Raw genomic sequence first — 27,173 nt, 5'->3', positions numbered from 1 at the left:
TGTTCGGGAACAAGTAAAGATTTCTCTCAATCTTTCACTTGGACGAAGGCATGGGAACATTTACCTTTCGGATATAAAACCAGAAAGTTCTCAGTGTCTTATTTCTATTCAAGATGAAGCAAATCTTTGGCATTGAAAGCTTGGCCATGTTAACATGAAGCAGATTGCCAAGATTTCTTCTAAGAAGCTTGTTCGTGATCTTCCCAACCTGACTTATCAAAAGACTAAATTATGCACTCTAAGCGTTTTGGGAAAACAGGTTAAAAGTTCTTTTAAATCTATAAATCAAGTTTCTACTAATCGAGTTTTGCAAGTTCTGCATATGGATCTCTTTGGACCAACCACAACTCAAAGTATTGGTGGAAAGAAGTACTGCCTAGTAATCGTGGATGATTATTCTCGCTTTACTTGGGTTTACGTTTCTGGCAAATAAGTATGAAGCCTTTTATCACTTCTCAAAGTTTGCCAAGAAGGTTCATAATGAAAATGGTTATACTATTTCAAGCATACGAATAGACCATGGAGGTGAATTCGAAAATCAAGACTTTACGAAATTCTATGATGAATCTGGTTTCTAGCATGTTTTCTCTTCTCCATACACTCCATAGCAAAATGGAGTTGTAGAAAGGAAGAATAGATCTTTGAAGGAGATGGCCATAACTCTTTTAATTGAGAGCAATATATCCTCTCGATTTTGGGCAGAAGCGGTTTCTACAGCTTGCTACATCATAAATAGAGTGTTCTTGAGGCCTATCTTGGAGAAAACTCCATATGAAGTGTATAAAGGAAGAAGCCAAATGTTTCTTACTTCCATGTGTTTGGTTGTAAATGTTATGTTTTGAAAAATGCAAATGATCGAACTGGAAAGTTTGAAGAAAAATCAGACAAAGGAATTTTCCTTGGCTACTCAACTACAAGCAAAGCATACAGAGTATTCAACAAGAAGACTTAGTCTGTGGAAGAATCTATGAACGTCAAGTTTCAAGATTCTATGCAGAATCAACTAGATCAAATTCAACTTAAAGAATCTGAATTTGCTCTAGACTTTACAAAGTCTACTTCCCCTGAAGTAGTTCAGACTTCTGAAGATCAACTTCAAGCAGAACTAGAAGATTCAATTGAAGTAGAGGATCAGCAGACTCTCAAACCTACCAGCAATTGGAAGCATACATCAAGTCATCTCAAAGAACTCATTATTGGAAGCATTGATGAAGGAGTTCGTACCAAATCCAAAATGCAAGAAGAGTCGAGTGCACTAGCACTTGTTTATGAAATAGAACCCAAAAATGTAGAAGAAGCTCTACTTGATAAAAGCTGGATCGAAGCTATGCAAGAAGAGCTTAGACAGTTCAGCATTAACGATGTTTGGGAGCTAATTCCTAAACCTAAAGGTAAGTCTATTATTGGAACTAAATGGGTTTTCAGGAACAAGATGGATGAGAAAGGAAAAGTGACCAGGAACAAAGCAAGACTCGTGGCCAAAGAATATACGCAAGAAGAAGGAATAGACTATGACGAGACATATGCACTAGTAGCGAGGTTAGAAGCAATTAGACTATTACTTGCTTTTGCTTGCTATAAAAATTTCAGGTTATTCCAGATGGATGTGAAGAGTGCCTTCCTCAATGGATTTATCCAAGAATAAGTCTATGTGGAACAACCACCTGGATTTGAAGATCTAAGAAAGCCAGACTCAGTCTATAGACTAAAAAAGGCCATATATGGATTGAAGCAAGCACCTCGAGCATGGTATGAAAGGTTAAGTAAATTCCTAACCCAAAATGGTTTTGTTAAAGGAAAGGTAGATACTACTTTGTTCATAAAAAGAGAGGGTAAAGACTTTTCGCTGGTTCAAATCTATGTTGATGATATCATTTTTGGATCTACTAATGAAAATCTATGCAAGAAATTCTCTAGATGTATGCATGATGAATTCGAAATGAGTATGATGGGTGAGTTAACTTTCTTTCTAGGATTGCAGGTTAGACAATCGGAGAAATGTATCTTCATTCACCAAGAGAAGTATGCAAAAGATCTCATTAAGAAATTCAAATTGGAGAACTGCAAAAAGACAGAGACACTAATGTCAAGTTCTTCGAAGCTAGATAAAGATGAAGGAGGAAAGAATGTATACCAGAAGCTTTACAGGAGAATTATTGGTTCGCTTCTTTACCTTACTACATCTAGACCTGACATTTTGTTTAGTGTTTGCATCTATACTAGATTCCAATCAGATCCCAAAGAATCTCATTTAAGTGCTGCAAAACGCATCATCAAATACATGGCAACTACTCCAAAGCTAGGTCTGTGGTATCCCAAAGAATGAGACTTTACTCTCATTGTATATTCAGACGTAGATTTAACAGGTTGTAAAGTTGATAGAAAGAGTACTTCTGGTACTTGTCAACTACTTGGCAACAAGCTGGTGTCTTGGTTTTCAAGGAAGCAGAGTACTGTAGCTTTATCAACAGCGGAAGCAGAGTATGTGGTTCTTGAGAGCTGTTATTCTCAAATTTTGTGGATAAGGCAACAGCTCAGAGACTTTGGAATTGAAGAATCGTATACTGAGATCAAATGCGACAACACTAGTGCTATTAATCTCACGAAGAACCCAATTCTTCACTCAAGGGCAAAACATATAGAGATTCGACACCATTTCATAAGAGACCATGTTCAAAATGGGGAGATTTTGATTCAGTTCATTGACTCAAAGAATCACTTGGTAGATATATTTACAAAGCCTATAGAGAAAAATCTATTTGAGTCTATTCGCACCAGATTGAATATTTTACCTCCTACCGGTTAAAGTCTGAAGTTGATCAAACTCAGACTTTCCAGACTCTACTTTAGTAAAAGAAAATCTCGAATCTAGGTATTTTATTTTTGGAATGAAAATGTATGTTTATTCAAATTGTTGTTTGCCTATTTTATTTTTGGAAGTTATTGTTTTTGAATTTTTGAATTTTTGGCAGTTTTTATTTTCGAAAAAGGCAGTTTTATTTTTTCCTTTGTGATGGTTCGTATACCCCATTTCACTTGCTTTAAATACCGTCAAAGTCCTTATTCTCCATTTACAATTTCTCAAACCCTAGAAGTTTTCACATTTTTCAACCGAACGTGTTCAAGAAATCCTCCTCGACTATGAAGATGTCTTTCCGAGAGGAAGTTATCTCGGATCGCAAACAGGGGACCACAGCACATGCCAGAGGGTCCTACGCATTTTGAGTTGACCAAGGAAGAAGATTCTCCTCAGCAACAACAACAACAATGTTCTCAACAATCTCCACAGCGTGCCACTCAAAATCCTCCGCGCCAACCAGTGGAAGAGGAGATCTTGGAAGATGTCGAACCTATAAGAGCATCAAAACCCCAGTTTATCTTTAAACTCTACAATCAGTTGAAGCAGGGTGGTACTACCATGACGTTTATTGATGAGTTTCTACGAGAATGTGGATACAAGAAAGAGACTATGTTCTTACGTTCAATGGAAAGGTTAGGCATTGCGCCAAAGGATTGGCGGACAGAACGTTTGCTAACTTTCCATCTGATCACCGTTTTGGTTCCTTTAATCAACCTAAGGTGAAGGATGATGATGAGAGAATGTGCAAATTTTCAACCTAGAATGGGCGTTGCTGCTGATGAGCGTGGTGAGGGAACGAGTTTGTTTCATTCTAAGGACCACATAAAGACTTACTCGAGATTCCTGAAAAGAGGGGTGATGAACCCTCGATCTGTGGATTTTGATTTCTTGGATTCTTTGAAGGTGAACTTGAGGGAGAAATTTGCTCTCCTTCAATTTGAAAGATTTTGCTCTGAGATTTCTGTCACTTACCTTGAATTAACTGCATATTTCTATTCGAATTTGAGATGATTAGTCAAGGGACTTTTGAGACAAATTCGAGTGCTTTCAAAAATCGGATGATATGGCAATGATGTCGTTGCAATCACCAACTCTCAAATCCCTCTTTGAAAAAGTGATGAGCCTTTTGAGCCCTTCACCAACCAACATTACAACCTATTCCTGAAGTCTCTTCAGATTGGGATAATTCGAGTGGAAATTAGGACTTTCTAAAGAAGACGCCGCTTAAAGAAGTGAGAGCAAGGTTGTCTTATCTCATCTTAAGGTTTCTTGACTTGTAAACCTGGCAAAGATGTTGATTAATGATTAATTCATTTCATAGCCAATGATGTGTGGCATCCTAAAATTTCATAACGAACCCTGGAAACACTACGACCTATGGCAAGATGATGGAAGCATTAACAAACTATATTATAATCATTAGACCAATGGATTACAATTAAGTAAGGGCAGAGCATTGAATGGACTATTGTTTTGTTGGAAATGTATCCTATGCTCATGTGTGATCAAGGATTGTATTAAAGGATAAATTGATAAGAAATTTTCTATACTTGGCCGTGTACCGTATGAATCGAATTTCCCTTGATTAATGTTGTAATATTTTATGGTCATGTGAATATTTGTGATTATGTAATTGTAAGTGGGGATTAAAGTGGAAAAATAGGAGCAAGTGTGGGCTGGACACTTAAGGCCCGAAATAGCCCAAAAAAGCCCACCATTTCCCCCTATTCGGTCGACCAAGGCCCAGCCCAAATAAGGCCACCTCCATGCATGAAGTTTGACAAGTGGCGAGAGGGATTCTATAAGTGTCACTGCCCCTATTGCTTCACCGGAAACCTCCATGCAAACCTAATGATTACAAGCAATTAAGAGAATAAAAGAACAGGGGAAGGGGGTGGAGTGACCGAGAGAGTGATCGAGAGAGAGAGATTGAGAGAAAAAGGGAGAGTGACCGAGAGAAAGAGAGAGGGGTGAGGGTGCTTCGGCGATGGGAAGAAGGAGACCAACCCCGCCGTGCATGTGCCTAATGCCGCCGTCGACGCCACCTAGCTTCGCTATTGATCGAGCCACGCCCAAAGCCCTCAAGTCGTCGTTTGCTTGCTGTGATTGCATGAACTTAAGGCAAATGAAGTCCATTGATCTACATGATGCTTGCTGTGGTTGTGTGTGAAGTGGAATAGATTTTGGATATGCTGGATGTTGGAATTTTCGAAAGTATAGGAGTAGTTCTTTAGGCTAGCAAACTGCTTCATGGAAAAACAGCTTGACCTTTGGTGATTCCGTGAATTATCTGGAATTATCTAGCCGAAATTTGATTTCATGTCCTTGATGAAAGTTGTATATGATATCTTGAGGAATAACATAATAAAAATTGGGAAGAAACGGACAAGTATTTGTAGGTGAAACGAATTTTCTTTGAAAGTGTTAGATCTGGAAACTGTTACCGAGGGTTAGGGAGAGTTATAGTGATTATAGATCTTGATCAATTATGAATATGACTTCGAGTTCCCACGAAAATTTTACCTCTATGTTTTATCTATCACATATCAATATTTAAGAATTTTCTGAGTTGATTTAGGGTTTATACCGAATTTTTTATTAAAACTGTGCAATAAGTGACGTTTGAAGTTTTATGGCTGTGATGCATGGACCATAGCGACTCGTACGATGTTTTCTTGACATGGTATTCTTCATAAAACCTTTTTCTCTAGATCTCATTTATAACATGTTAAATTTTCAGAATTTATTAAGATCGTTTACTAATTTTTTTCAGAATTTTAATTAAAGGAGTGCATTCTGTTTTATCCGAAAATTGCTTTATTTTCAAGAACAAATGAATTACTCTATGAGATGTGGTATCTTGGGTTGTTATTTATACAGCATATGTGGTGACATTTAACATATCATATGACATCAAAAGTTGATTGAAACCTTTGACATTGTTGCACCAAATGCTAATTTGAAAGTGAGACATATATATATATATATATACACACTGTGATGTTGATGATACCGTCGGATGGTTAAGTCGACGATGCCCCGGGAGTGTCGAGATGCTTGAAGGTGTGTGCCAGATGTCCTTGGGAGTTTCGAGATGCCCGGAGGTGTGTGCCGGAGGCCTCGTGATGCCAGTTAGGGTGCGAGATGCCCGGAGGTGTGAGCCGGAGGTCTCGCGATGCCAGGTTGGGTGCGAGAGTTATGAGAGTTACAAAGATTGGTCATGCCCATGTGTGTGCATATGGCATGGGACATGCAATGTTTATGTATTTGAGTTGGTACTATTTGGCATTGAAAATGTGGTCATTAAGGCATTGGATGGATCTCATGGAAATATATGCATGATTGCATGGATGATATGTGCATTTCACATGAAATCTTGGTTGTCTTGCTTATTGTATTTGATAGTTTGATGGATCTTTTTGTCTAACATTTCACTTATCCATTGCTAAAACCATGACCAAACCTTTTGCACTTGCCTTTTGATGTACCGACTCATGATGTCCATCAAGTCCTCCTAAAATGACCTTTTAGATTGGTCAATGTGTATCTGACATATTATTAGGGTAAGTGAATAATTCAAAGCCTTGTACATTGGAAAAGTGAGATTGAGTGATCGGTTTATTTCCTACATGAATAGATGGGATCAAACAGCCCTTTTTCTTGAGGATATGTGAGAAGCCCTTTCTAACTAGCGGTCCTCGCTTGGCATACTTAACAAACCTTTCTCATAAGTCAAGGTCATTTCGACAAGGACTTTTCTCTCAAGAGAATTTGACAACAAATGATATCATCCAAGTGTGATGACATTTTTGCGAGTTTGTCAAGTGGTCGAAATTAGTTTGATTTGTTTATGCAATCATTGCATATTCTCCTAGGGCTGCCTAAGCACAAGCACAAGTCAGAAGACTTACCTTTGCCTCGATTTCCTTCCTGCAAGTGGTTTAACTCTAGCCCGCTAAGGGTGGTAGTGATACCGCTATTAAAGAAGGAGATCTTGTCAAGTGCACTAGATCTATTTGTGGATGTTCCTGCGGGAAAGGCTATCTTAGGCCGTGTTGTTGACACCTTGGGAGTACCTATTGATGGAAGAGGGGCTCTAAGTGATCACGAATGAAGGCGTGTCGAAGTGTAAGCCCGTGGGATTATTGAACATAAATCTGTGCACGAGCTTATGCAAATAGGCTTAAAAGCGGTAGATAGCCTAGTTCCTATAGGCCGTGGTCAACGAGAACTTATAATTGGGGACCGAAAAATTGGAAAAACAGCTATTGTTATCGATACCATATTAAACCCTTGATGCCAAAAGGAATATGTCATAAAAGTCTTACCCTTCCAATTTCTCTCGTAGATTGAAATTCAGCCCTTGGGGAAATTATGACGCATACTCTAGTAGTCAGATTGGTTTTACACCTCTTTTGCATCTTCCTCAACCTCGCAATGTATTTCTCCACTGATTCACCTTGTAATTGAGTCAGCTAGATCAACCATAGTTACCTCCAGCTCAGCTCGATAAAACTGCTTATGGAACTTATGTTCCAACTCGTACCAATTGTGAATTGAGTTGGGTGGCTAATTCATGTACCATGTAAAGGCCGATTTACGCAAGGAGTTGGCAAACAACGGAGACACGAGAGCTATCCATAGTAATGAAATGTAGCGACGGCCCTTGGACCTAACATTAGTAAGTAGAGAATCATACTTGCTTAAGTTAAGAGTTCTTTTTACACTTGGGGAAAGAAAGTGAGTGATCCTACCTCGCTTCTCTTCACTTACACCAACCACTTTCGCTGAGTCTAACGAGGCTCAGGTGTGAGGCCTTCCACTGTGGACCGAGACTACGCAAAGGTGTCAGAAATTATGGATTTTTGATAACTTATTTGAACACCCAATTTTGACAAAGCTTGCGCATATTCATTAGGGATTTTTTAGGGTACTCTTAGGAACAGATCTAGTGGAGACGAGGCGGAACTTGTAGCTCAAAGGATTAGAGCATGTGGCTACGAACCACGGTGTCGGGGGTTAGAATCCCTCCTCGCCCACAATCGGCTCAAAAGGGGAAGGACTTGGGGTTAGCATGCAAAAAGTCTTTGAGAAAGAGAAACTGGCCCCCCAACTTCTCATTCAAAGCATGAAAGTGATTAGGTCAATTAGAGCTGGAAGAGAGAGGAGTGGCCAAGTAGAAGGTTGGGGGTTGCTCGAAATCTGTCCAATATGAGCCCTTCTTTCTCTATTCAATCAATGGCCTACCTCAATACACCTGTGTCACAATGGCTAACTAAATTAGATCTGTACATCGAAGACATTATACCCATTAGACCGCTGGGACCACTTTATGAATGCTCGTTTTAAAGAAGCCACCAACCATCAAAACCTAAAAATTTGCCACTTTATTAGGTTGGCATAAGTTGGGCACTTTAACCATTCAGCCGTAGATGGAAAAAGGAATGGTTGATATATATATTCGATAATCCCATTTATTTTTTTTCTTCGCAAATGAAATTGCGTAAAGTGGTGTTCGAGCTCACTGATGATGCTACACTTCCTTAGCTCCCCATTCCTCATTGAATAGGGGAAATTGCATATCTAAAGATAGAGAAAGAAAGTGGTAGACTTGTAACCCTAGCAATAAGGATGCCTCTCGAAGGCTTGGCCTGTATTACATTAGTGGGACTACGGCTAGCTCTTTCTCCTCAATCGGAGGGAATGCCATTCTTAACATCCCTTTATCCTTCTTTTCCAAGAGTGACAGATTCAGTCTAGGTTGAGCTCAGTCTTCCTTGTAAGAAAAATAGAAAAAGAGTCCTAGTGGATCACTTCCCGGAGAGAGCCGGATGCTGTATGCATCTAGTAACATGGGTGACGCAGAAGCCTCACAAGAGGTTATATCATACCTGGGTAGGCAGATGTACTTATTGGTTGCCAGAATATGAACCTAAAGAAGCATAATTAATTGCGAGCCATGCATGCACTATTAAGCTATCTCTTGAAAGTGTCACCCATCCGGTGGCAAAGAATCAGGAAGATTCTCGTTCTCCCCTCTTCAATTCCCAATGAACAACATGATCTTGACCTATCATTTATTCAATTTGGTCGATATGATACTTAGTTAACTTTTTTATCTTATGTGTGCTGCCTATACTCTTGGGTGGAAGAAAGAGCCCGGGAATCAGCCCCTACTTTCCAAACCTTTCATTCATTACAGTAATGTGATAGGGATGATGAATGGAGCTCCCAGACAGTGAGCAAAGAGCAGAGTGACAATGCAAGCCCTACCATGCACCATGTAGGCTCATATCATCCAAATCATTAGTTGCGTGGGTACCACTATAGACTCCACATGGTCAATGGCCTACATGGCTTGATCTAAATTCGGAGGTCAAGCAACAATCAAGGGATTCAACTACCGAAACGTCCCTGTACAAACTTAAAAATAAAAATAAAAATAGCAATGTGTGTCATTTCTGGGGTAACGTTCATTGCCGTACCCACTACGCATTCCTGTACTCTATAGACAATAATGATTTTGCTTACCTGTAATGGTTTCTGGAACTTATTGAAATGTTTAGATTTTCACTGTAGTCCGTGTAAAACGTTTACGGGTTTTGGCCTATCTTCCCAACTGTGCCATTTAATAACCAAAAATGAGGACTAGCATTGATGAAGGGTAAAATGGACCGGTGGCGTAAGCATTCCCATCTTTTGAACCGTTTGGTCAATTTGAGATAAGAAGTTAAAAATCTTATCCAAAAACAAAACAAGGATAAAAAGTTAAACCGTTTGGTCAATTTGAGATAAAGATGAGCCAAGATCGAACTTGGAAAAGTCTAGGGAAAAAGAACAATTGAAACAGTAATAACTAACTCCATTCAAACCCAACTAAACCCTGAAAAAAGAGGGAGCTGCAAGAATCTAAAGACATGACAATATTCAAAATTAGCTAATGCAAATGTAAAAACAATGCCCTAACATGGACACAATACGCAATCTGAACCAAACTACTTAGACATTAAATCAAATACAAAAACGCCCTATTGGCGCCCTACATATTAATTTTTGAAATGCGTTCTTCATCATGTCAAAGACGTTTCAAACTTTGATTTGACACTGATTTCATTAAATTTAAAACCATTAGGATGTTCAAAAGGGCCTAATCAATTGCGGTTTATTCCGCACCCAGGTTCTCGTTGGACACCTGAGTGCGTTTCATAATTTTGATGAATTTAGTGTACTTTCCTGAAAATCTTCAAAACGTGAAAGTTGTAGATAACAATCTCAACTTTCTTTTGACATTAATTTTGTTGGAATTGATTCATGTATGACCATTCAAAGAACCCGATCAGTGTGCCGACTTATCCGAACATGGTTTCTGGAATTTATTTCCCAAGCACATCAAACTTGTTTCAAAATTTCAACAAAGTTGATGTCTCTGTTTGTCATCATTTGAAACACAAAATCTCTCTTTGAGGAATCATTTGTAAATATGCCAAATTTGTGTCCTTGGTTGCAAATTCTTGAAAGTTTAACCTTTTGAGTTACTATGTTTGCGTTCCAATTCATGGGCCATATTGTTCACATACTTCAATGATTATAATTGCTTTGAATGGATAAGTGACCCTTTTTGGTTCACTCTCTTTGAACGATTGCCTGAGAATCAAGGCCTTATGGCCTAAACGCATGTTCTTCTTATTGTGCATGTGATTTCTAGATGAATGATTTAGGACCGGTGCATGTTCGCGGAGAAATCAAAGGGATACACTAAGACCTAAATTCAGGAGTCAATCGATCTTGACCACCACTTATGAATATAAGGGATGGCCAAGTATCAATGGCTATGATCAATCAGTTGGTGGTGATAGGCTGGCTCAATATGCATGAACCTCAAAGGCTGACCCTGAGGCCATGTTTTGGGTCATAAATTGTTTTGGGTTGCTTGAACTTGTTTGGATTTATATGATTGCATTTGGTTGCATTTTGAATGCAAGTTTAGCATTATCTTAGAATTAGAATAATCTAAAGGTGACCCCTGGAGGAGTTGGCTAAAAGGAGATAAAGGCAGTAGAATGGCACGAACAAACCATCCATGTGTGACCATTTAGCATTAAGACTCAAGATTGCATGAAAATGTAAAAGGACCGCTTGATCACTTTAGTTATCAACACAACTCATAGGTAATGAAAGGGCACTAATAGACAACTTTAGTGTAAACTATGTCCTCAAACCCATGAAATCTCTGGTTCCGTGGAAATCAAAGGAGATCTCTCAACCTTTGATTGGAATTCTAGCCAGCCCCTAATAAAGAGGCTAGTGATGACTCATAGTTAATGTTTTTAGATTGTCTAAAAACTTAAAATAAATCATTGCCATGTGAAGTATGAGTTTGAGAGGACTCGAGTTTATAATTGACAATCTGTTTGCAATGTTAACAATTTGAAAACTCATTTGAAACTGCCGTTCATATATACCATTCAGATTATACATCTATTTGCAGGGTTGAATGGTGTTTTATTTGAGACTTCCATTTCTACATACCATTATGATTGATTTTATAAACAAATACTTCAAATATCGTTCCTCCTCCGTAAATGGTCATTGGGGGCGGATCGTGACATACTTGAGTCATTCAAATACTCTTAGTGTTTCAATAATTCACGCAGTGCTTATCACCATTATTCATTAAGAAATAATTTCTCAATCTCACAAAAAATATTATACAGAATGCCACAAGAATTTAAATTTGGCTTTGAAGACTAACACTCAAATGTAATTATGTTAACTTTGAAGCCCCACGATAAAGTCCATCTGCACATCAACCACGCATGAGGCTTCCACAAAAGAGAACGAGTCCAACTGAAGCCAGATTTCCATATTTTTTATTTCTTTTTTTTTCCTTGTCTGACGCAAGTTTCAACAAGCCCGCAGTATCTTCTTTCACGGTCAAAGTCCAACATCTTCGACGCACAGCAAGGAAATTGATTTCCGTAATTTCCTTTTTCCGTTTTGCTTGACGTTTTGCTTGACGGACGATAGAGGAAATCTTTGACTTGGACTATACCATGACAAGACTATAACTATCACTTAGAGAGAGGTGAATAAGCGAATATGCAAAATTTAAAGAAAATTGAAATTAATATTGCGGTAGGACAATGTCTGATGTTAGAGCGTGCAAAGCTCAAATCTTATTGATGTGCAATAATTGCTCTATATTTAGCAAGATATTAGATTAAGTATGAATCATAATTTACAAGAATTTCAAATAGAAAGATAGTGATAAATAACAATTCTTATAGAAATTCGAGATACTATAAAAACATAAGATAAGGATTAAGAATTTTGTTAACTGATCTTGTGTGACTTCCAAATTCAAAGCAAGTATCCAAATCCTGAAGAAAAAATTATTAGCATATATCAAGTACGAGTTCTACACTTTCTCCCTCTTTTTGTTAGCAGCACAAATATGCAAACCATAATATATTATCATAGCATCAAACTATCAAAATATGCAAACTAATCCAAAGAGTTGTGTAAATAGCAAACCACACAAAAGTTCAAACAAAAATCAATCCAAACTTAGATAAAATTAACACATCGAAAGGAGTTTATTTTGATGAGGATGGTTGATTTGGGTCTTGAGCTGGAGGGGATGGTGGTGAGATTCCATCTAGAGGAATGCGGACAAGGAAATAGTAGTTCAGATTGGCCATCGTGCTCTCAATCTTCTTCAGTCTTGCATTAGCATCCTAAGACATTTTCTTGAACTGATTCTCGAACAACACCGTCAAATTCTTAAATCTTCCTTCAAGAAAAGCTTGTTTCTCCTTAGTCTCAATTAGAGTCTGAAGCATGACAATGGCATTTTCTGGAGTCTGATTGGTAGGAGAAAATAATAGCAGCACTCGTTCCCTTCTCAAGATCCACTTGAATTTGCGCATCCTGTTTTGTTCCTGTGACATCCTAATTTTTTTATTATGTTTTCGATTGAATGAGTTGGGCCTTTCATCGATGCACCTATAGTCTTTTTTCTCTAGCTGATCACTCACGAGATAACTAATCTATCAAGTGAAGCCGTTAGGGAATCTAAACGCGACTAACTTGAGAATTCGACCAGAAATCGACTACTCGACCGTGCTAATCTACAAGGATCAATACAGCACTGCTAAAATCGATTAAAGGCTGGAGATAGGCTATGAAATTCCTTTTTGGTATGGATTTCTATTGCTCCATCACCCGTTTTTCATGTAGTGCTCTTTGCCAGCTTGTTTGGAAGGATAGGAATGAGATTTTGTTTAGAGACCATACCTTGGTGGTTCCAGCTGTGAAAAACAACCTCATTAACTTTCACAAATGTTGAGGACAACTCGAGGAACACGAGACTTCAACGTAGCTTGGGATTGATCCTTGCATTTTCTCATCTGATCTATCTCATCCTTAGTGTTCCTGCTTGTGGACGCTATTTTGCTACTGGCTGGCTCACGGTGCTAAGTTTCGCTGTGGGGATTTTGCTTCGCTTCTACCGTGGAACATTTTGTTGGGTGCTGCTCGTGGAGGGCGGTGTCATTTTGCTTGGGGTTTTTGGGCATTGGTAGCCGATGTTTGGCAGGCTGGTTGCCTTCTTTTGTTAGGTGGTCCTTCGTTGTTGCCTTCGTTGTACTGGCTTTGCCGTGTAGCTTGTTGTGCCTTGTTGGCTTTCTGTTTTCCTTCTTTCGGTACCCTTACACTCATTATGCCTCTGTTTCATTTTGAGTGTTTGTTTTGGTGCCGTTTGCTTGTATATATTGGTTAAAGTTTTATACAATTACCTTTACCAAAAAAAAGAAAAAAAAGAAAACATGCCTCCTAGCGTTTGACAAGTTCTAGAGGTGCTTTTCCTATCTATTTTACATCATGCATAGTCTGCAATAGAATATCTACATGTTTCTAAGGTTTTCGAACCGATGAAAAATCTTTTAGTCACATCCGAAATTTCCTTTTTCAAAAGATCATTTAAAAAAAAATTAAACCTCAATTCTTTTTGGGTTTTGGAAAGATTTTTCTTAAGAGATTTGATTTTTTCTTTGAAGACGATCCTATTGTTTTAGTTTCGAATTTCCTTTCTTCAATACGGAAATCTTGCCAAGTGTAGCTTTATAATCAGAACATAATTCATCTATATAATTTGAAACTTCTTTAGGAATATCAAAATTACTTACCTCGATTTCATCTTATGACCCTGAGTTTGCCATTAGACAAATGTTGGCATATTCTTCATTGCTTTCTTCACATTCCATGTCACTCTAGGTTTCTGCTTCAATGCTTTCTTACTTTTCAACAGAGAACAGTTGGCTTGATATGTCCCCACTCCTTGCACTCGAAACAGATTTCATCCTTATTGTCTTCTCTTTTGTTGAAATTTTTCTTTTGATCAGATGACCGGAAAGGTCTTTTTCCTTTAAACTTTCTTCCTTTCCTAGCCATCTTGTGGAATTTCTTCACCATGAGAGCCATTTCTTCATCATCTTCATAATATGAGACACCAAAATCAAAAGTTAGATTTTATGGCAATCATTTTGTTACCTCTTGAATCTCCTTCTTCATTATGACGTTCCATTTATATGATTGAAGTGTTCCCACAAGTTCATCTATGGATAATGGTGAGATCATTTAAGTTTCACAAATGGATGTCTTGACATGCTTCCATTCCTTGGATAACTCATGAAGAATTTTGTTTACTTTCATAGGATCTAACACTAGTTGTCCCTGATGTGCCAAGTGCCATGCCTCGAACCCCAGGCACGCATACATCTCTCGGTGGTCGATTAAAAATGTGATGTTCCTAGGACGCATCGTTGACCATTTCTTTTTATCTTTCAATTAAGCACATGCGGAAATGAAATAAACAAACACCTGGACAACCATCAAACACAGGGATAGTAAAACATACTAACGCCTTTTCACAAACCACACTTTATATGCATGCCAAGTTAGTCTTACAGGTCTATAAACATAAGTCCGACTCAAAAGCAACTACTAGGCCACCTATGCTCCGGACCCTTCCGCCTCGGGTGTGGGATCCTCCACGACACCATCCGGGATGTTGATGTCCATAGGATGAGCTACCTCCCCATCCTTGGTTTTAATGGTAGGCCCGTCAAAATCCTGCAAAAGACCCTCCCGGACCCCGTTAGGCTCGTTAAGAAACCACGCTTTGAAACGATAAGGCACCAAGTGAGGTAGGCCCTCATTGACCCAAATAGTGGTTACCAGTAGCTCAAGGGTCCAGGTGGTCCTGAGAATTGGGAAAAAGGTAGACTCATAATCCATATGCCACGAACACCTAAAACGAACGTAACGCCAGCACTTCAAACTAAGGACCTAAAAATATTAAGCCACGACATGGTGAGATAAAATCTCAATGAGTCAAAACCCTAAATCCCGATTAGGACGCAAATTCACCTAGAGGCAGCCTAAACAGGTGTCACACACAACTTACCTCGCCTTGGCACGTCCCTACATATTAGTTCATCACATATGCACTTATAAACGCAGCAAGCGTAATTTAATAACTGGAACACATCATTTCATCCTCAACTAATCACATGGGTCTTGATTATAAGGTAAAATCGTTAGAACACATCTCATTCAGTGCCACACAATTTGCCTCATTGGCCACAGCCAACTCAATAGTCTACGGTCATCCGGCATAACCGGGTGTTGTCACGCTCCGTCGGGCATGGCAATGTCTACATCTAGATGGCATTCCACACAAGAGCATCTACCCAACCTCCACTGTGACTGGCATCCGAACTTAATCAGGCATCGCCTCCCCGACTCTCATCGGATGACGGGTTCCGATAGTGACCACATGCACATCCATACTTGGCCAAGAACACTGTGCTTTGCACCCAAATACCTTGTATTTAAATAATGAACTTGGCCCATTTTCTTCGCATTAGAAATTCCTAATAAAATAATCGTGTGTGGTCATGTATTTAAATCGGATCATTAAATGTGGTACGCTCCCATTTTAAAATTTCACGATTTTATATAGTACATAAAATATTTTGGTGTCAAAAACCGACACTCGGTATTTTTCTATCTAAATACCGTAAAAATCAAATTTTGCAATAACAATCCATAACGACAACCAAGCACTCAATTGTAAAAATAAGCAATCAATTTCACATATAAATTCGATCATGAGAATCGGCGTAAAATTTCACTAAACAGCTAATCCGTCACAATTTATGCTAATTATAATTAATTAAATAAATTGCAATTATATTAATTAATCTAATTTAATTAAACTAACCATGGTTAATTAAACTAAACATGGTTAACTAACTAACCTAGGGTAGCATAACCTAACCAAACTAACCCCTAACCAAACTAACCTAACTAACTAACCATCATAATTAACACTAAACTAACCACTAAGTGCAATTAACTACCTAATCCGGGATTAGGGAGCTAACTCATCGAAATTTAACAACGGCTAGTTCACGGAGACGGTGGCGTGACGGTGACCAAGACTCGAGGCTACTGCGTCTCCAACGGATGACCGACTGGAGTTGAAATCAACTTAGCAGGTCTCAATCAAGGGCTGAGATTCGGCTCAGTGAAGAGGCTGGACGGGCAAGCTAGGCAGTCGGACAAGGGCTGGCGGGTGCGGGGACGAGCGGCTGGATGAGCAGGGGGCTGGTGCCGGATGGCTAGGTGGTTCGGTTGCTGGAGTTGGAGGCGGTGGCGAGCTAGAGGTGGCAGCGTGAGGTGGTGAGGTGGACGACGGGGCTAGCGAGCTGGACCAAAGGGCCGTTCCATGAGCTGGATAGGCGATGGTGTTGGCAGTCGCTGCTGGTCGGTGTCGAGTTGGTGGGGGTGGTAGAGATGGTTAGCTAGAGTAATTGATTCCATCAATTATCCAAAGGGATGCTGAAAACTCAGATATTCTATTAAGGGTAAAGAGTTTTCAATCGACATTGTAGCTAATCCTCCTATCCCTCAACGAATCCCCCTAGATTTTGTTAGATCTTCTTTAGTATCTCCTCACTTGCAAGTGTATCAATGGCAAAAGCAGTCTATGGCACCACTAGTCTCCAGCTCTTCCATGCCCTCCAATAAATCTTCCTCCTTGTCTCCTGGTCCGGATGATCTTCCGATTGCCCTTCGCAAAGGTACTCGGTCTTGCACACAAAAATCCTCTTTGGCTTACCCTATTGAGCGTTATGTGCCTCTCTCACATCTTCCTTCTCCATTACATGACTTTGCTTTATCATTACAAACTCACACAATTCCTACTTCTACCACTGAGGCTTTGTCTCGCCTTGAGTGGAAGAAAGCTATGGATGTGGAAATGGAAGCTCTAGTGTCTCACTAAACGTGGTCATTGGTTGATCTTCCCCTTGGGAAATATGTGGTGAAGTGTCGTTGGGTGTACACTATCAAGTACAATCCGGATGGCTCAATCGAGCGTCTTCAAGCTCGAATCGTTGCTAAAGGTTTTACTTAAACTTAAGGAGTGGATTATTTTGAAACTTTTTCCCCTGTGGCACGTCTCAATTCTGTTCATGTTATTATTTCTCTTGCTGTGAATTTCGATTGGCCATTATATCAATTAGATGTCAAGAATGCTTTTCTTTATGGTGATTTGTCTGAAGAAGTATATATGGAGCAACCTCTTGGGTATGTTGCTCAAGGGGAGAATCGTAGTAAAGTATGTCGGCTACATAAGGCCATTTATGTGTTGAAATAGTCTCCAAGAGCATGGTTTGAAAAATTCAATTCAGTGATTTCCAGATGTGGTTTCCACCAATGTTATTCTGATCATTCTGTTTTTGTTCGAAAGAAGGAATCGAGGGTGGTCATTCTTGTGGTATATGTGGATGATATAATTGTCTCTGGTAATGATATGACCGGCATTTCTAAGGTTAAATCCTTTTTTTAGCGGCAATTTTAGATTAAAGACTTGGGAACTCTTTGGTATTTTCTGGGTATTGAAGCTTTACGAAGTAAAAAAGGTATTAATTTGTCTCAGCAAACTATGTTCTTGATCTTTTGTCTAAGATAGGTACATTAGCTTCCAAGCCAGTTGATACTCCTATGGATCCAAATCAAAAGTTTGGAGTTGATGATGGAAATGAAATTGAAGACAAGCATCAATATCGACATCTAGTTGGGAAACTAATTTATCTTATTGTTACACGCCCCGATATTTCTTTTGTTGTTGGTGTGGTGAGTAGTTTATGGAGTCACCTAAGAAGGCTCATTAGGATGTTGTATGTCGCATTCTTCGATATCTTAAAAGCTCTCCTTGTAAGGGACTAATTTATATCTAATGGTTCTTCCACTCTGGTTGGCTATTCTGATGCTGATTGGGCTAGGTCAACATATGATTGACGATCTACAACTGGGTATTGCACCTTTATTTGTGGTAATTTGGTTACTTGGAGAAGCAAGAAATAGACTACCATTGCTAGGTCTAGTGCAGAGGCTAAATATCGTGCTATGGCACATACTGTGGCTGAATTGTTGTGGTTAAAATCTCTTCTCCAAGAGCTTGGATTTTCCATTAATCAACCTATTGATATGATGTGTGATAATCAAGTAGCTATTTATATTGCTGGGAATCCTTTTTTTCAAGAGCGAACTAAGCATATAAAAGTTGACTGTCACTTTGTTCGTGATGCTATGAAGCAGAAGTCGGTTGTTACTCCTTACATTGCCTCTTGAGATCAGTTTGCTGATATGTTTACTAAAGCATTATTTTGTCCTGCTTTTGCTACTGGTTGTTCCAAGCTGGGCATGGGTGACCTATATGCTCCAACTTGAGGGGGAGTGCTAAGTTACTTTAATTGAGTTATTCTTTTATTTTCAGAATTTTATTTCTTTTTACTTACATAAGGGTATTATGGTCATATACAATTTATATTTAATATAAATACAATGGGTGTAGGGTTTTACATTACTATAGAAATCTACAGCCCCCTTTTGTTTCTTTCTTTTACATTCTCCTCCTTCTCCTCTTCTCTATTCCTTCTCTCTTCTTCTTTCTCTCTTACTATTTGCTGCGGGTCTCTAATCAGCTTTGTGACACTAATCGACAAGGGTCAATATGGCATCAGTATAATCGATTATAGACTAGAGATAGGTAAAATCAATGGAGGCATGTAATTAAATAGTGGGTGATTCCACCCGATTGCAAAAATTTGTGTCGAACAACACTAACCTAATTTTTCGTCGATTTTGTACCTATCACGCCCCAATCCTCGGGCACGCACACATCCTTCTACTTAGTCGATTTTATAATGCGATATCTCAAGACTACGAATCGCCGACCCTTTCATTTATTACGCACATGCGGAAGCGGTTATAAATCCCCAAACAATAACACAATGGGATAGAAAAGCAAGGCCATATTTTTCATATTGAAATCCATAACCAAACCTTTATACATGGCATAACTCAAAGTCTATTCACAAGACTATGCATAACATTCTAGTCACGCTATTCACATTTAGACATGATTCACAAAAGAGGATGGGATCTCAGTCCTCATCCAGGTTGTACTCAGGATCATCCTGATCCCCGTCTAACTCTTCTTCACTAAGCTCATTTCCTTCAATCTCCATCTTTTTCTGGCTCACCGTCCTCTTCTGGTTCCTTCTTCACAGGCTCATCTACGGGCCTGAAATGTTGTCCCACAACTAGGATGAGACTACGTCTCAGCAAGTTCTACCCCACAAAGACTCGATTAGGAAACCAATACGCTAACCGGGTTGCCTATACACGCACGGGTTAGGGGACTTACCTTGGCCTTAGATTTCACCTGCATATTAGCACAATTCAATAGACACCCTAGCAATCACATCACAGATCGATATCTCGATCAATCGACCTAGTCGATTACATGTCAATCGGACCATTCAAAGTCACTTCCACTCAATCAGTCAATTCATGACAACGGATCAAATCATTGATCAATCGACCTAGTCGATTACATGTCAGTCGGACCATTTCCAGGTTAGATCACTTCTCAATATAAAACCTCCCATTTGCATTCTCAATCACAGAGCTACAATAATGCTCTCGGGCGTCGTTTTCGCCAAGGTGACATATGTACTGGACAACACTCATGCGTTCTTTAAGGCACCGTTTTCACCAGTGATTTCCTTATCACCGAACCACGTATGTCTATACCTCCTACCTGATCGATCTCAGCCAAGATTATCCTCAGTTCAACTTCACGATTTTCTCTACTTTACAACTCATCAAAGCATTGTCAATGCTAAATAACCACACTCCGTCATCCACCAATCAATCATTCAATTTCACTCAATTTCGAGTCAATTTAGGAACAATTACTCAAATTGCACAATTAATTCAATTCAAGACAATGTAGAGCTCAAATAAATAAATGGACTGCACCAGGACATTTAGCACGAAATTTCGGTCATCAACTATCCTTGCCTAATTTCTTAAAAATAATTAATTAAATAATTAATTTCAAAAATTAATAAATAAATATTAAAAATCCAATTTAGGCCGGTAATACCTAATTGAAGCCCAATAAGGGTTGGGAAAAATCCCGAGATGCATTCAATAAATATTAGCACATGTCAATTCACTAATTGCACGATTCAATTGCCTAACATGCATCGTAATGATCTAATAATCACTAATCTATTCTAATCTAACCACCTAATTGCACTTAATTAAACCTAATCAACCCTTAAGCATCATTAGTCTACTAAGCAAGGATTAGTGAGATTACTAACTTGGTAAAAGTGAAGACTGCTTCACCGCGACGGTGGCTAAAATCGGGCTTTCGACTACGTCGGGGGCTTGGACCAGGCCTTAAACTTGGCCCAACAAATCTCAGCCCAACCGAGATTCGTTCTTGATTTTGGGCTAGACCCAAGTTGGGTTGGGCCTACTGAAGATGGGCTTCAAAGCTGGGCTTGAGTTACTAGATCTTTGGGCCGAATTGCAACTGAACTGGGCTGAGCTTTATGGACTCAATGAAATTCACTGGGCTAGCTTTCACGGAGATGGGCTGCTGAAGCTGAAGCCCACAGCTGGGCTTGACTGCACTTGGGCCGAACAAGAGAAGCAGTAAGGGACGCTGGGCTGGCGGATGCACGAACGGGCTTCATGGACTTCGCTAATAGGTAAATGCAGAAAAGAAAACGAAGCAACGAAGACGGCTAAGCTGGGGCGGTGTGGATGTTGGCCAAGTGGCGTCGCTAGCAAGGAGAACACTGGCTTGACCGAGAAGAGACTCAACTTCGCGGAATCGTGGGCTTCGATCTTCGTTGCTAGATCCTCGCTGACCGGTGAAGACAAACCGAAGTGGAGCTACAGCATCGACGTGGAGAGGGATTAGGCGGAGGCAGAGAGGAACGGAGGAATTCGGACGTGTGGGTGTGCGTTGCTGGTTGACTCAGGAGGATGGAGGTCTCGGTGAGTGGGGCTGCAGCAGCAAAGTCAGAAGCTGCTTCGGTGGAGTCTTCACTTGGGGTCTCCGCAGCGAGGAACAACCGAGTAGGAAGCCAGAGAGACGAAGGAGTCGACGCCAATGATGAAAGAGAACAAACAGAGGCGGCTGGTCTTTTTCTTGGAGGAGGAATCGCACGAAGGAGGCGGTGAGTAGCTAGCGTGCACGAGAAGTCTAGGAGAGAGAGAGCCCAAAAGACTTCAACCTTATCTCTTCCATTAAATTCATGTCCCCCTAATACTTTCTTAAATTATAATTCCATAATAAACCAATTGAATGCAAATGTTGCAGCCCCCTTTGCCCTAGCTCCAAATTTCTTCAATTAGGTCTAATTTCCTCACTCGATTGTCCACATCGAGGTTCGATTTTGCTAATGGAAAATCTCAGAAAATTTTAATGAGTCGCCCACACTCAAAGGTTCGATAAAGAGGCAAAAAATCCCATCAATTTGGCCGATCCAAATTTCCGTTAATTTCCGCGACGTCCAAAATGATTTCCCGTAAAAATCCCGAACTCAATGGAATTTCTCTGAAAGACAAGACGACATCCTATAAATGAATTTTGACATGCTCGAACATCCGATTTCCGAAACCGAATTCCATTTCGTGATTAAAATCAACCGAACCCAATTCTAGTCCAATTAGACCTATCGAGTAGCTTTTAGGGATTTTACCGCGGTTATATCCCTTAACGGCTTCACCCAATAGATTGGTTAACTCGTGAGTGATCAGCTCAGAGAAAAAGGACCATAGGCGCGCTGGCGAAATGCCCATATCATATATTTGGGACGGGGTCGAAATTCAGGATGTCACAACTCTTCCCCTCTTATAAAAATTTCGTCCACAAAATTTAAACCTTTACCAATCCTTAAACAAAAAGGTGGGGGTATCGTTGTCTCATCTAGTCTCACTTTCCTCGGTTGCTTCTTTAGTTCCGTGGCGTTGTCAGGCCACTTTGACCAAGGGGACTATCTTGGTTCACTGAATCCAATCTTTCTAAACCAACAACTGAACCGACTTCTCACGTACGACACTCTGTCATCCACGTCTAATTCCTCAAGATTTAGCACGTGAGTCGGGTTAGGTTCGTACGTCCTCAACCTCGACATGTGAAAGATGTCTAGCATTTGTGCCTACCCCGGTGGCAACGCAAGACAATACGTTAGGATCCCGATTCTTTTCAGAATCTCAAAGGAAACTACGTACCTCAGTTCTAGATTTCTCCCCTCTTTGCTGAAGCGCAAGGTATCTCTCATTGGTGACACCTCCAAAATGATGTAACCACCAATTTAGAACTTTCAAGGCCTTCAATGCTCAACAATACAACTTTTCTAGTGGCACTGAGCGGTCTATAATCTGATTCTGATCACGACAACTATAATCACTGACTGCTGAATTGACCCTCGGCCTGTGATCTTTCTTTCTCTGATCTCATCTCAACAAATTGAAGTTCTGCACACTCTGCTCTGTTCTGCCTCAAAAGGAACTATCTGACTGATCTGCTGAAACTAGGAATCCTTGATTCTAAATCTGATATAGGTTCGTCACTGGTACCCACGCAGACAAATTGTCTGACACGCATACACTTCTGCATGTCTATTCCAATCAAGATCCTTATATACGGCGATAAAGTGAGTCGACTTCATCAATCTATTGACCACTACTTAACTTGAGTCATTATTCCCCTGACTCCTTAGTAAACCCATCACAACATTCCATCGTGATATACTTCCATTCCCACTCGGGACTCTCGAGTGATTATAAAATTCTTCCCGGTTTGCTTTACCAAACTCCCACTCACTAGCACATCTGACACTTACAACCTGTCCGACGATATCTATCTTCATATCGGTCTACCAATCGAGCTGACATTGATTTTGACCTACCTCGCATTATATGGTCAAATATTGTAATACCACAGTGAATTTCCTAACAAGGTCTTCTCCTCAAATTCCGTACTGTCTGCCACCTATCATCACCCACGATACTTCGACGTTCCTTCTTTCGAAATTTGAAAGTCAACTTTTCCCTTATCGATATCCTCTTATAGGATTTTCTGAACATTCTAGTCTTACCAATCTTCTGACTCACGACACCATCTCATGTTCAACTCATTAGGTCTCAACTGGCGGAACGCATATGCAATGATCTTATCATGTTGCATCAGTACGCACCCCGTCCTCCGCACAACACCTCACTATAGATCTCGATTCACTGATAACTATTTCAGTCTTCATCGGGTCCACGGAAATTCTTTCACCATTCTTAGGTGTCTCTTGTGCTCCTTAGCATTCCTCTAATGCACCAAAACGTCATTAAAAGACATGAGCACAATCGATCTAAATATTCCTTGCACATTCGGTTTGCCAAATCCATGACAGTAGCTGGAGTGTTTACCAGGCCAAACGATCTTACAATACTCTCGTAAAGACCACATCAAGTACGAACAGCTGTCTTCCGAATAACCTCATTCCTAGTTCGTAATTGATGGCATCTTGTTCTCTTGTCCTTGATCATCACCCAATTGAGTTGATGATGGTCAATGCATACTCGCAACAAACCATCTTTCTTTTTCTCACAAACAAAACTGATGTTTCCCCAAAATGATGCATTGATATGCATGAATTCCTCATTCATCAATCTTCACATTTGTATCTTTAGTTCTACCAATTTAGACAACAACAACTAGTAAGAAGCCTTCGAGAGTGGCTCTATCCTGGTGCTAGCTCGATCGCAATTTCTATCTCTTTCTCTGACGACGGTCTGACAGTTCTTGTGACAACACATCTAGAAATTCTTAGACCACTAAGATGTCCTGCATCTCTAGTTCTCCAATCTGTCCTACCCAAGACAATCGCCAAGCAACCTTGGCAACCTCCGTCTAACAAACAAGCTGCCTTCAACCAGCGAGATTAATGAAATCGAAAATTCTTTTCGACTCCCAATAACCTTGACACTTTCACATGCTAATGGACTAAACTGGATTACTCCAAGACCATGATTCATTATCACAAGATGCTCCATGAACCCACACTATTCATGTGGCATCAAACTCATACCTCAGCAACTAGTCAAGCACAATTATTGTTAATGATTCCCCTTTCTTTCACTTTATTTCAACAATTAAAGTTCTACCAACTCAGCACAAAACTCTGCTGCGCTGCTCTGATAAAATCACCTCCAACACATTCTAGTCATTCTCGGACACTGGATTTATCCATGTTTCCTTCTACAAATCCAACACCTATCTGGTGAGTCTTTTACCTCTTGTCAAGTGACAGCATGCACTCTTTCTGGTTGTCCCATCGATCTGCTAGGACCACTCTTGTCCAGATATCCCCATTGGCTACACTCTAAATAATTTCTCGTCCTAGGAAGGACATAAGACCGATCTCGGACATCATGCCCAGAAACAACATGATCCATTTGACTCGTCTGCCGACCTCGACCGCCCACCCGTCCTATTAGGTGGAATAGGATACTTTCCACTCGACCTTGGTCTTTTCCTTGACCAATTTCCATTTCTACCTGTACTGAATTTGTACATCAACTCGAACACAATGGCTCGCTCCCATATCATACCTCCACACTGGACCTTAGCAGGTGCGGCAACAACAGTGGTAGTGACAACGACAATAGCGGCGGCTTGGTCTTGAGCTTGCTGGCTCAACCAATTCCAAGGACATTAGCGCCTGAGCGATCCCATCGAACCTGGGATCGCTCGGTGCTGCTACACCAGTACTAACCTGCAGTGGTACTATTACACTCGAGCTGGCCAGAGCCGACACTTTGCCACAACCACCTTAGGTACCGACCTTTGTCGGTGCTTTACCCCGAGTCACAAAGGACATTGTCCTCTTACTAGGAGTTCTTAGCTCCCGCTCGCTCATGGTTCATTCTTTACACTGAAACCCGTCTTCCAAATCCACACTAGATTAGAAGGTGAGCGATCCCCACACAACAAACAATTCTAGCATTCAGCTAACACAAACATGCACCAACATGAATTTAGAGGCCATTCTTACTACTATCCCAAGACTCATTGCTCCTTATCACTCCAATCTTGAACTTTGCTCTGATACCACAAAAAAGGGATGTCACGCCCCGATCCTCGGGCACGCACACATCCTTCTACTTGGTCGATTTTATAATGTGATATCCCGGGACTAAGTATCGCTGACCCTTTCATTTATTACGCACATGCGGAAGTGGTTATAAATCCCCAGACAATAACACAATGTGATAGAAAAGCAAGGCCATATTTTTCATATTGAAATCCATAACCAAACGTTTATACATGGCATAACTCAAAGTCTATTCACAAGACTATTCATAACATTCTAGTCACACTATTCACATTTAGATATGATTCACAAAAGAGGATGGGATCTCAGTCCTCATCCGGGTCGTACTCAGGATCATCCTGATCCCCTTCTGACTCTTCTTCACTAAGCTAATTTCCTTCAATCTCCATGTTTTTCTGGCTCATCGTCCTCTTCTGGTTCCATCTTCACAGGCTCATCTACGGGCTTGAAATGTTGTCCCACAACCGGAATGAGACTACGTCTCAGCAAGTTCTACCCCATTAAGACTCGATTAGGAAACCAATATGCTAACCGGGCTGCCTATACATGCACGGGTCAGAGGACTTACCTTGGCCTCAAATTCCACCTGCATATTAGAACAATTCAATAGGCACCCTAGCAATCACATCACAGATCGATATCTCGATCAATCGACCTAGTCGATTACATGTCAATCAGACCATTCAAAGTCACTTCCACTCAATCAGTCAATTCACGACAACGGATCAAATCATTGATCAATCGACCTAGTTGATTACATGTCAGTCGGACCATTTCCAGGTCAAATCACTTCTCAATATAAAACCTCCCATTTGCATTCTCAGTCACAAAGCTACAGTAATGCTCTCAGGCATCGTTTTCACCAAGGTGATATATGTACTGGACAGTACTCGTGCATTCTTTAAGGTACTGTTTTCACCAGTGATATTCTTAATCACCTAACCACGTATGTCCGTAATGAGGCATGCAGTAAACAGCAGTCGTGTGTTCTTTAAGGCGCCTTTTTCACCAGTGATTTCCTTATCACCGAACCACGTATGTCTATACTAATGTAGGTAATAGACAGCACTCGTGCGTTCTTTAAGGTGCCGTTTTCACCAGTGATTTCCTTATCACCGAACCACGTATGTTTATACCTCTTACCTGATCGATCTCAGCCAAGATTATCCTTAGTTCAACTTCACAATTTTCTCTACTTTACAACTCATCAAAGCATTGTCAATGCTAAATAACCACACTCGGTCATCCACCAATCAATTTCACTCAATTTAGGAATAATTCCTCAAATTGCACAATTAATTCAATTCAGCACAACGTAGAGCTCAATTAAATAAACGGACTGCACCACGACAATCAGCACGAAATTTCGGTCGTCGACTATCCTTGCCTAATTTTCGAAAAATAAATAATTAAATAATTAATTTTGAAAATTAATAAATAAATACTAAAAATCCAATTTTGGCCCATAATGCCTAATGGAAGCCCGATAAGGGTCAGGAAAAATCCCGAGATGCATTTAATAAACATAAGCACATGTCAATTCGCTAATTGCACGATTCAATTGCCTAACATGCATCGCAATTATCTAATAATCACTAATCTATTCTAATCTAACTACCTAATTGCACTTAATTAAACCTAATCAGCCCTTAAGCATCATTAGTCTAATGGAAAATCTCATAAAATTTTCAGTGAGTCCCCGATACTCAAAGGTTAGATAAAGAGGCCAAAAATCCCATTAATTTGGTCGATCCAAATTTCCG

This window comes from Eucalyptus grandis, chromosome 3 (assembly GCF_016545825.1).
Source record: "Eucalyptus grandis isolate ANBG69807.140 chromosome 3, ASM1654582v1, whole genome shotgun sequence".
NCBI lineage: Eukaryota > Viridiplantae > Streptophyta > Magnoliopsida > Myrtales > Myrtaceae > Eucalyptus > Eucalyptus grandis.
Note: the sequence above shows the minus strand (reverse complement) of the source record.